At 39.5% G+C, this 12425-nt stretch overlaps 1 long non-coding RNA gene across 1 annotated transcript; it reads right to left on the bottom strand.

Annotated features, from left to right (window-relative positions):
* Positions 1–7330: 7330 nt before the first annotated feature.
* LOC106906425 (uncharacterized) lies at positions 7331–9724 on the bottom strand. The gene is made up of 2 exons (XR_001415356.2): positions 9177–9724; positions 7331–8686 (listed from the first exon to the last, which is right to left on the bottom strand). It is a non-coding gene; the product is annotated as an uncharacterized LOC106906425 (long non-coding RNA).
* Positions 9725–12425: the final 2701 nt, after the last annotated feature.

Raw genomic sequence — 12425 nt, 5'->3', positions numbered from 1 at the left:
GCTAATTATGATGAGGTAAAAAAAAAAAAAAACTATAAACCTCGATCGATCGATCGATCGATCGAGGTTGGTCTATATATAGGTTGATATCTATGTATGCATTTACATTTTAACTTAAAATGTTACTACTATATTATAAAATAAAATGTGTCCTTACTCTTGCACTCAGAACATGACATCATTATGTCGCCCTTTTATTTAACCCACAATATATTATTTTAGCTGATGTACAATTATAAATACGAAATCTGTTTGAACGACAACAGACAATAAACAATATTAATGGGTACTCACAGCAAGATCGTTTAGGTCGAGAGATCAATGATGTGATGACGAATCCTTCTTCAACGAAGCTAGGCTACTGACATCTGACTTTCAGAATCTTCCAACGGTTTTTATTTTTAAAAATAAAATTCGAAATTTGTTTTGTTTGTGGGGGGCGTGAGGGCGTCTGAGGGAGGGAGGGGCCACGGTGATTGGCAATGTTCCATTGTGAGCGCGGACATTGATAGGTTCGCATGTCGCCACGGTGATTGGCCGATTTCCATTGTGAGCGCGGACATTGATAGGTTCGCATGTCGCCACGGTGATTGGCCGATTTCCATTGTGAGCGCGGACATTGATAGGTTCGCATGTCGCCACGGTGATTGGCCGATTTCCATTGTGAGCGCGGACATTGATAGGCTCGGTCCATTATGAGGCGGTACGACATTGGCTAAACCGTTCAATGTGAGAATGGAGAGGGGCAAGCGCCATTGGAGGAGAAACACCGACTAATGTGAGCGAAGTAGCGCCACAAGCAAAACACCTTGTGTGGCAAGATGCGCGCTGACACACTTCATGCCCACAGTAATGGAAGCTGTCCACAGGCGGTGGAAGAAACTGGATCCAGGACAGGAATAATCTGCAGAAGAACTTCACACTGGGGCAGAGATCTACATTTTAGCAGAACTGTTAGCCTCAACATTCAGCAAGAGCTACAATGGCGTAAATCAGAATGACGTAGACTGGGGGTGTCCAGACTTTCTGCATGAAGCGCCAAAATCACAACATTTTCCCAAAGATGTTGTAGTGAATCATTTCTCTTTTACAACAGGAAATAGAACGTGGAATGTTTTAGATTTTACAGTCACTTAACTTTTTGGGCTCGTTATTTTACACATTTTAAGTCTATAAAATTAATTTTCTTCTATGAACTTTGCTCATGTATCGGTGTGCCCAAGCTGCTAGATGTTTTTGTAAGACGGAAATAAAAGCAAAACAAATGAAAGGGTAACTGAAGAAAAAAATCATTTTTGCTGCACTTCACATTTTCAGTTTAAGGAGATATAAACTTGACCATTCTAAAAAAAAAAATTACAGAGTGTTGGAAGGCCATGTCCAGGGGAAATTCATCCAAGGGCCACAAATGGCCCACGGGCCGCACTTTGGACACCTCTGGTGATGGCCAGATGTATCCAAAGTGCGAATTTTTTTATTTTTTATTTTTTTTGCACAACAGGAAAACTGAAGTTGTTCTCTTTTTGGAAATCAAAATGTTCCCTTTTCCATACAGACCATTTACCTATGCCCATATAAACATTAATTAGACCTTATGTTTTGTGACATGAGTATGTTTCAGGGGTGTTACAGATAAACTATGACTTAGTTTAGTTTATTCATTTAGTAAAATGGCACAAAACACGATAAACAACACTTGGTGCATTGCAGGTTGAGAAGAACAAAGCTCAGAGCTACTATAAAGCCTCCTTCCAAATATATAATGAAAAGTAAGATAATAAACATAATTAAAAGAAGAGAAAATAACATAAAAAGGACTTGGCAGGCTGTTCGATTTTTAAGTGAAGCGTGTTTTCTCACCTCCTTCACTTCTGGCCCCATTTTATGAAAGCATTCCAGAAGAAAGCAGCTATTTTTGGCTGATTGTGCTTGATGTGTTATAATGAGCTGATAATTAAGGGAACTGCTTCTTTTTCAGTCTAAACAAAAGTAGCAAATCAGTCAAAAACTATGACTTCTCTCACTACATACCGGACAAAGTGTGGAAAAGTCTGTACAGTACGAAGAGGTGTGGACACAAAAGGTAGACAGCTGCTGCACAGGACAATTTATGTTATTCTGAACCCCGTTTTACTCCAGTGGACAAAGAACCGTTTTCAAGAAACAGAGAAGCACCGTGTTGGGACCTCGAGGTACCAAAACAATTTGTTCAGCATGAACTAAATAAAAACTGCCCGTTTCTCACAAGGCATCACCTGAGAATAAGGCGAGAAACAGGCTGAATATTTCAACTGTTGAGAACATGATTTTTATTTTTTATTTTTTTTGTTAAACTCTCAAAATGATGATTTATTCTGGCAGCTGGACTGTTTGCACATATCCAGAAGGAAGCCAATGCATCTATATATTGTGGAAAACGCCTGAACAGTCGGGTTCAGAGAGGTAATTTTTGCCTATTCTGGTTTCACGCACATCCAAGCATGAGCCTAATTGCGAATTGTCATTCCACACTGGAGTGCAAGATAACAAGGCTTTGTTTAAATGCCCTCTCTTTGAACTTATTTCATCAGCTGCCACTGAATCAATACAGGCTGACAGCTCTTTCTTCTACAAGCAAACTGTACCGAAACCTATCAAAACAAAAAAAAAAAAAAAAAAAAAAAAACGAGGACAGCATTCTAACTCAAACTGACTACAGGTCAATTCAAAAGATTAACCATCACACAAGTCCTACAGAGAGTTTTTAGGTAAAAAATTTCCTTCCCTCATTTAAGGAATTTCACAAATTACTTTTTTTTTATTTTTTTTTTATATCCCATCAGAGACGAGGAGATTATCTCTCCGGGTTTATAAATCAAGTGCGCGGCAGATGAAGAGGAGGCATGGCTCTTAATGAGCGACTGGCACATGCCATTTCCTTGTGATTCACCAGAGATTAGCATGATTACACCGTGACAGCTGTGTAATTACATGGGAAGGTCCAAACCAGAGAGCCGAGGACATGTGTGAACAGCTGCAGGCAGACCCTCCGTCACTGTACCGTGTCACTGTACGCACAACTCTGCTTGCTACATAACTCTGCCTGGGTTGGATGTGCTGAGGTTTAACAAGGAGGTGACAGTTGCGACTGTACGGGGAAGTGACGTGATTATTGTATGATAATCGATTTCACGCTGAATGCAAAATGTTTGAGAAATTTCAACCTACCGCAGAATCAATCACAAAAAGACACACTGATCAAGACAACAGATTTCAGCTAATTGTTCGCGCTGCCATAAAAAAACAAAAACAAAAAAGAAAACAGGAGCCACAACAAAATGCTTTTCTTGACTGAGAAACTTTATGTTCACAAACGATACTTTACATGGGTAAAGTTCTCAGTCATCACTGGGGAATGGACTGTGCTGCGTTTCGTCTCGTGAATGAAGAAGAATTAAAGTGCTCAATCCTCACAGGTCTATGTCTCATTAATTTCAGATTGTCACAATATAGAGTTATGGCCTGTCAAGAAAAAGAAAAAGAAAAATCAGAAGGAAATTGAAGTCAAGCTCTGTAGACCCAGATGAGAAAGTCATACATGGTGCTGCGCTTTCTGTTTTATGATTACTTGTCGTCAAACACTCCGTGTCACAAAAGTGTGTGTGTTTTTTTTTTTAAAACGACTTGCCTGCTTTGAAAAACAACTGAGACATTCCTCCAAAATCGAATGTCACTACAACCATGACTTCTAGGTTTTGTGGCACTGAAATGAGGTTTTGCTCTAAAGTTTTTCGCTGGATGGAAAAAGCGTCAATATTATCCAAAGCAGAGCGGAAGGAAAACAAGTCTTTCACCCCTCTTGTGGGAAACAAAAAAACCAAAAAAAAAACCACGTGTCTCCGATTGTTTATACAGTAAACAACATATCTACGCGAGTAGATGAAAATGGAAAGCAGCATTTACAGCCATATAATATATTAATGATTTACCGAATTTGCGATGGAGGAATGGTTCTGTCAAATTTCCCCAGTTCCTCTCGTCGTTCCTTTTCTGCATGTCAAGCAGGAGACACTGGCAGCAAGCTTGCCTCCCTAGGTGTATGGCTCAGGTTTTAATTTAACACAGTCAAGCTACAAGGTTATCCTTTAGGAATTGCTCCACGGCTGCAGAATCCAGTCAACAGTAGCAATGAACGAGAAAATAAAAGCGTGTGACTCGGTTTCAGGGGTGAAAGTGGGATTTGTGACCATAATACCGAGCCGAGTTCATTCCAGCAACACATCCTGCTTTTTCTTTAATATATTAAATGTCCTTAGGTAGTTATGTATCTATTTTTTATTTTTATTTTTTGCAAGTTATATCCTAATACAAAACAATGTATCAAATTGAAATTGCGTTGGGTAGTGCAAGGTTTTAATTTCAGTTAGCTTGGTGTGTGGAGTTTGCATGTTCTCCCTCTGCACCCACCGTCCGAAAAGACACAGTGAAGGATTGAGACTGGAGAGAGCGCCTAAAATTAAAGCACAAAAAAAAAACAACACACACACACACACACACACACACACACACGAAACAAACAACCGTTTCCTATCGTGCTAAATAAAGCACCTGACTTTCCTTCAAACCTGAACTCTCAGGAGAAGATCGATTCTTGCGTCGAAACGTTTCGTCCTGGATGATTCATTCGTACTCTCATGCTGATGTAGGAGCAGCTTGTGCAAACCTGGAATTAGCCTTCCTGCCAAAAATGAATTGTAACTGCAACACCAGAAATCCGAACTGCGTCCTACAGCGCAACAAGCCGTTCGCACGGATTGTTTAAAAGCCGTAACCTTAAAAGGTCAAACAATCGGCACGGCAGACGGCCGATGCTCAGTAAAGACAGGTTGCTAAGAGGTTAGCATGTGCGCCAGGAGGACACATGCTAACAACAGCAAGGTGGAGAAGCAGAAGACGTGAAGCTTTGCTAAACTTTCATTAAAGATTATATAGTTGGCTCAAATATTCAGACACTGAAAAACTTGACTCGTGTTGCATGACACTTGACTTGGTTGTTACTTTTCATTTTTGACAGAACCTGTCAAAAATGGACTTAATTTCTCATTTTAAATTAAATCTTTTGTACTAGGGAACACACCATAATGGCCATACCAATTCCTCCTCTTTAGCTGACCGGTTGATTTGGGAATCTCTTTCATAAAACCTTTAAAAAAAGAGACTTGGAGGTCCTCTGGCAACCTGTGTGTGAATTTTTAAAGGACAGATGTTCTAACGTGGTTAGAGTTACATCTCTGAGCCTCCAAACAAGGCAGTGCCAGTGTCCAGCACGCATACTTTGGTCAAGGGCAGGACAAAGTGGATAAAGTGTCATTCTCACCATTTATATGCACGTCACACAGAGTCACAGATCACTGAGCTTCAGTCATGGTAGTTAGTGACGCTCAGTGATCAGATTCCTCTGTGATGGGTAATTAAAAGCCTTCGATTGGGTTCCGGCATCAAGTTAAGGGAACTGGTTATTTCTTGTACTGAATCAAGAAATGACGAGTCTTAGTATAATTATCTGGGGTCTCCAGTTACTTAGATTCTGCTAATGTTTGTTGTTGCTACTTTTTTTTTTTTGAGCCATCTTTTCTCAGCTGCATTCATTGCTGAAAAGAAATAAATGCATTATTTCTTCTAAATTACTATAGAGTGCGCTGCTGAACAGCACTGACAGACTTTCCAACTTGTGTCTGATTTGGATGTGATCGACCGGTGACCGATACAGTGTTAGACAGCTTTAACGCCAAGTTTTGTGAGTATTTCATTTATTTCTATTAAGAGAGTTACCTGCATACACACAAAAAGAGCAAAAATGCAATGCAATAAGGAATAATTGCAGTAGTTCAAAGAACGTTTGTTCTGCCTCGTGACCTTTTGTACGCAGCTTACAATCTGATGCTGACATATATTTGAACTTCTCAAACTGAGCCTATAGCTACACAGCAGGGAGGATTTATTTATTTTTTTATGTTTTAAGAAAAATCAGCACAGTGGACATTCTGTTCGACGAAATCAAAATAATTGACAGCTTGATAAAGCCTCGCCCCCACCTTCACACAGTCGTAGTTTTGCAGCCATAACCAGGAGTGGCAGGTCTGTCAAACTCAGGCATTCTCCAACGGGCTGAGACGGCGTACATGGCTCTGCATTAAGTTCCCACGATGCAGTGCTTCAGGGGAAATACAGTTGTCACAGCTGAGGAGGTGTAAAACAAGTGCATGTGGAGGTTTTCAGAGTTTGGGTTATTAGCTTAATCTCAGGATCAGTTCATCTGGAAGGATTCTTTTGCACAAACCTAATTTTATTTGCAGTGTGCGGACGTTAATTATGAACTTCACAAGGGATAAAAAGAACAGCATGTACATTTGTTTGTATAGCCGTTGTTTTAATCAAAGAATAATAAAAAAGATTGTGATGGTGCAAATATGCTTATTTAGTTTCACAGCATAGTAGCTGACTAGTCAGGCTGTAAAGTGTTCACTGTAAATCATCTCGCTCTGTGGCGGCTGAGTTTTGCAAATGGCGACAGGCTTAGCTACAACCTTTTTTAAAATATGGACAGAACATGTCAGTGATATTGACAGTGGAGGGGTCAGTCAAGCAGGAAACTTTCAGAAATAAAAAAAAAGATGTTGAGATATTATCAACTGGAGTTAAGGAGCTTTTTATGTTCACATCACTGATTACCACAAGTGGGAAGAGGTTAAAAATTAAACCCTGATATATTTTTTTTACTTTTTCATATAAAGAGCATTGTTGTAAACCTGTTTTGTTTTTTTTAAATCTACTCTTGCTATCTTTGTTGGACATTTTATTAAGTGTGGAACCAAAAACAAAAAGCTACATTAGAAGTAATCTGTGACGAGGCGTGTACTTTTTGAGTTTAAACTGGATTGAGTTATCTTAAAATGCATCAAATAGATTTGTGCTGCATAGCTGTATTGTTTTAAATAGATGGGAAAATGGCTTCATTCTGTCATTTTTTGTCAACAAACTTCCTCCATCCTGCTATGATTTTTTTGTTTTGTTTTTGTTTTTTTTACATTAGTCAGACGTCTCTATTCTAACAACCTGCTCCGTTTACTGATTAAAGTGTAAGATGATGGGTGCATTTAGAGAACCAAACAATGCCTCAAAGACAGTCATTTTACGTGAGAGCAGATACAGTCTGAAGACAAAGGCATGGATGAACAAAAAAGTTGAGAAACCTTTTCGTGGTTCCAGCCATCTTGGATTTGAGCTTTTGGTGTTGATTGCAGTTTGTTTTCTTACATAAAGGAAAGAGGACCCAAGTGCATTAGTAGTACATTCATTGCTGCCGAACAGAAATCTATGCTTTTATTTCACAAGGGGATAAAAGCGTAACAACAACAACAACAAATAAAACAAAGGTGTTGGGGGCTGAAGAGTCAAGCTGTAAATACACCAAGAGGCTAAAAATGAATTAGAAAGGCTCATAGATACACAGATAATACCCAACATAAGCTTGGGACAGTCAGACAAACCTTCTGGTCTTTTCTTCCAATGTCAAATAACAAATCTGCTGAAGAAAAAAAACAAAGAAAAAGAAATGATTTGGTGCCTTTGTTCTCTCAGGTTTGTATGATATCAAGTTTTCTGTTATCTAACATTGAGCCGCTGAGGTCCAGACATGTTTTATTTTTCCTCCTGATGTCGTCTCTGGTCCAGAGGTCACTTCACACGAGGACTGCGACGGCTGACGGCTAAGCTACATTTCCACACCTTGTAAATCTCCCCCAAACTTTTGAATCACTTCATGTTCCTCTCAAGCTTGTGGTAATTTATGTTTTCAACACTTTCCCGCCTCCCATTGAACTGTTTTCAGCTAACTTGGCTGCTTGGAAAAGGAAACTTCTTCAGCACCAACTACTGGTGGCTCACCCACTTTGTGAAGAGTGACGGTGTCTTCCACATGAATATGTAAACTCAAAACTGTTCAGAACATACAATTTTTTCTATTAAGCAAAACACCTTTCATTGTGTTTGCCATGTGTTATATTTAAAATTACAAATCTGGTTTACTCTGGGTACCCTCTCACTTCCAAAAACATGCATGTCGGGTTAACTGGTAACTCCAAATTACCCTTTGTGTGTCTGTGTGTTTTCCCTGTAACAAACTGGTGGTGGCGCTAGACACCAGCCCTCTGTTACCCTGCGAAGAAAAGCACGAATAAACGATAAATAGGTGATATTCTTACACGCTCAGATGCGTCTGTACCTTCTCCTCTCAGATCTAAGTTATTCACTGCAGCCTCATGACGGTACTTATGGGTTGGTTTTGTCATGTTTATTTAGAAGAGATGAGGAAGAAAAAACACAAAATCAAAGAAAAAAAAAGTGATTTAGCACCAGAGGAACAATGCAGTTTTTGTGTTTCTGTGACTCAGATAAAATATTCAAAAAGGGGGGAAAAAATAAAACAGATCTCCTCCCAGGTTTCTTTTTCTGCTGGATGTTTTGGTACCGTCGTTTGAACGGCGGTTTTATTGATACAGCTCGCATGGCCACTGCTCTCGTAGGAATTAAGGCTGCACACAGACACGATCAATCCTGGTCGATCCTTGAGGACGGGAGCAGATGAGGAAATTTTCGTCACACCCGGTTGACGATGTAGGAATGGATGGTTGAGATTTACCCTCGGCTAAAAACAGAGATGCAGGCGTCAGATTTTTTTTTTTTTTTTTTTTTTTAAATATATACAAGATAAAAACAGAGAAGACTGTGCAGCTGATTAGGAGGTATGAATTTCACCTTACCCAACTTGCTGCAGGCACTTGAACACATTTAAAGACTTTATATGAATAATTTTACAGTTTTTCTTAACAGTCCGATCACTGAAACGTCACGTTTAATCCTATGTTCTGACGTCAGACAATTCTTTAAAGTCAACACTTGTCCGACCCAGCTGTGTTAACTTTGTTCTTTAAATTGGCCCAGACTTTGCAGTCTTAGACAAGACTCATCACTTTATTTCCACAGTGTGTTGTGACAAGCCTGAACACATTTGGGTTTCTTTTTTTTATTCTATTATCTTTTCCCTCCACAGCGGGAACTGTGTACCTTGCCACACACAAACACACCAATCATTCCTGATACATCTGTGCTAAGCTGTCACAAACAACAGGTCATACCTTCTTGTGTTAAGCAGCCATTTGTTCCACATTTGCCGTGATGAACCTGTTGCTGTCTGGACCAGAGGTGTAGCACTTTCCAGCTGTGTGGTCTTCAAAGCATTGTTTTCTTCTCATCGTGCTGGGTGTGGAATAAAAAATACCACCGAGTTTGACAAACAGAGGCCATCAGGATATATATATATATTTTTTAATGCCGTAAGTTAAACTTTAAGAAAGTCTTAGTGCTCTTGTGTCTAGTTTTCAACTTCGCTCCCCACGTAGCTCCACCAGATGATTAACAAACACCTGAACATTGTTATGATGACGTGCTGAACCGGACGTGGCGGGAAGTGAAGGAGGTTATTAAAGAGACAGAGGCCAATTTCATGGAAGCAGATGCGAAGTCTTTTATTTTATTTTATCATTAAAAAAAAAACAAAAAAAAAACAGCTGGACTGGATAGATACAGCCACTGTAACAGAGAGCTCCAACCCAGTACAACCAAGTATATGTGAGGTGAGTGTATAATGTACAGGTACTCTGAGAAGTCAGCTTTGGCCAACCTCAGCGACAAACTAATCTGAAATTATACTAATATACTATCTGCTGAAGGTAAGATATTAACTCTGCAAACATTCTGAATTGTCCCTTTAACATGTTGCCCTGCACAGTTCCAGATTATGGCCTGTGTTTGTTGAATTGTGGCATTTGATTGACAGTAAAATACCTTCTTCATGTTTTCTGCTTCATTTCGGCATTAAATGGAGCAACGTCTGCAGTTAGGCTGCTGTGGGAGAAGGAGGGAATATTAATGTGAATAGAATAACCCCCCTAAGCCCAAGGCAAATTCAGCCGGTGGAAACTTTCTGAACTCCAAGGCCAAATTGAACAACCTTGGACTCTGTGTGTAAAATCCACACGAGGGAATCTCAGGATTCAAAAAGGAAACCGATTCTCTTAAAAAGGAGTGGCTGATCACTAATAAACTTTCCAAAAATATATATATTTGTTCTCTTTATCAGATCTATATTGTGCAGCGTTGCGCTCGAGGAATCAGTTCAGCAGAGGCCGTGTCTCCTTTTGTCACCTGGGCAAATCATTTTGTCAGCAGCTTATTGTATTAGATGACGTTTTTTGTTGTTGCCAAAGAATTGAATAAACTGGTATAATTGGTCAATTTAGAGGTAGAGGGAGACAAATGCAAATAATGTATTGTAAAAGTCAAGATTTTCCTTGTGGTTTGATTGTTTCCAAATTGTTACAAGTCACTGTTATAAATTGAAAACATATATATATATATATATATATATATATATATATATATATATAATTATTATTATTATTTTGGAGGAGTAGTTATTACTGCAGAGGCAGTAAAGGCCCAATTCAATTAACCCTACATGTGAAGGTGTGGGCTTCCCTGCTGAGTGCTTCATATCAGGGATTAATGATTTTCCCCATTTCCTCTGATTTGCTCCTGGTTCAATCCATTGTTGTAGTGAAAAGGGAACTGACCTGAATAAGTCACAAAATGACTATCTATATTCAGAATGTCCATTTTCTTGCAGTTTCTGTTTTAAAGGAATGTTTTATTCATCACTAGGTTTCATATTTAATGCTGTGTCTTGTCTGCGTTTGCTTGATTTCAGAGTTCGATTCGGTTATTATTCCGTGCTGTTTCCAATGCACCTCGCAAATGAAATGAAATTAAATTAAATTTGTTTTCAGATTAAATGGAATAAATTAAATATGGATTAAAAGTGAATGTCAAATGAACTTCTTCAAGAGGAGAAAAGAAAATTAACCAGTGACCATGAAGAACTTCGGTAGATGTCCAAACTGTTGGTGGAAAAACTACTGAAAACGATTGTTGCTGGTTTTTTTGTTTGTTTGTTTGATTTTGTGAAACAATGAGTCACAAATGTAATATCAGAGTCAAATATTTTGTTCAGGTTTTACTTCCGTATTTATGAGGGTTATCACACTTATCTAAGTTTAATTTGGTCCAAATGTCAAAGCTGTGCAGAGAATTCTCATTTTGTGTTTTTACAAGTAAAATCATACTGATTCTCTCTCAATTTTTAAAAATTAATGTTTACAATCCACTTCAGTTTTTGTCAGTCCAAGTATTTCAGATTCCAATGACCAAATAAAGTGCAGATCCGTCACTAACACCAGCTCCAGCAGCCAGTGGTTAGACGTTTGGATTCCTTTTCCACCTGGAACAGTGCAACACAAACAAAGCTTTTTAAGCTTTTCAAGGGTTTTTTATTTATTTCATTTTTTCTAAGGCAGCAACTTCCTTTCTCCAGATTAATGGCTTAGTGGCCACCTTTCTTGGCAATAAAAAGAAATTGCCTGTAATACAATAGTACCTGCATTCAGACACAAACAGGCCTCGTTTTCTCCCCCGTCGGCGCGGGAACGACGTTCTCCAGCGTTTCTGTTCCAGGAATCTCAAATGTACTTGGCTTGCGCGAAGGTGCAATGTGCTGCTTTTTGCAATGAATCGGACAAACACCGATTGCGTAAGATGCTTACATACGTGTTTCCATAGCAGCAGGCGGTTAAAATGGTATCGGAGTTCCTCGAGTGTCTGTCTGTTTGTGTTTATTTTCGGCTCGCTCGTGTGCGTCAGCTCGCCATGACCAGGACCACTGACTTGCTGCTGCGCTGCCACAGTAGTAATGAGCTGCCTGGTGCCTCAGCATTTCTGATGAAGTCTTCCCTGTGATCCCTTCTGGATGTAATCCCAGCTGACCACGCTGCTGGCTGCCTTGCTCCCGTTAGTGCAGCGTCTGTCTAATGAAAGCCAAGGAACTCTAACATTAACTCTCTCTTGACCAGTTTAAATAAAAGCCTGCATCCCACATGGGGGGGATTTTACTGCATTTGCATGCTAACAAACCTTTTGTAAAACGTGATGCATGTTTCCAAGTGCCTAATGAGGTCGAGATGCGATGTGGAGTGCGAAAAGAGGTATGAGTCATGGTCCAGCCAATGGAGCAGCTTTTAGTGGACCTCGCTGTAAGAGTGTAAGGTAGGATCAGAAGGTAATGTGGATTAATTTGCGCTCTTCCCATCTGGATTATGTCTCTCAGGGCCCATCTGTACAGCCTCCGTATCTGCAGAGCCTTGTGTCCTTCTTGCGAGATGAATTATTCATGTACCAAGGCCCCAACTCATATCTGTGGAGACAGCAGCTCTCTTACGTTATTCGGCAAGAGTAACATAACCGGTGCAAAAAGCCCTTTTAACCAATTTTTT

Source organism: Poecilia mexicana, unplaced genomic scaffold, assembly GCF_051168715.1.
Source record: "Poecilia mexicana isolate PSO_F unplaced genomic scaffold, ASM5116871v1 scaffold_21, whole genome shotgun sequence".
Taxonomy (NCBI): Eukaryota; Metazoa; Chordata; class Actinopteri; order Cyprinodontiformes; family Poeciliidae; genus Poecilia; species Poecilia mexicana.
The sequence above is the reverse complement of the archived record's forward strand: the minus strand, read 5'-3'. Positions and strand labels throughout refer to the sequence as shown.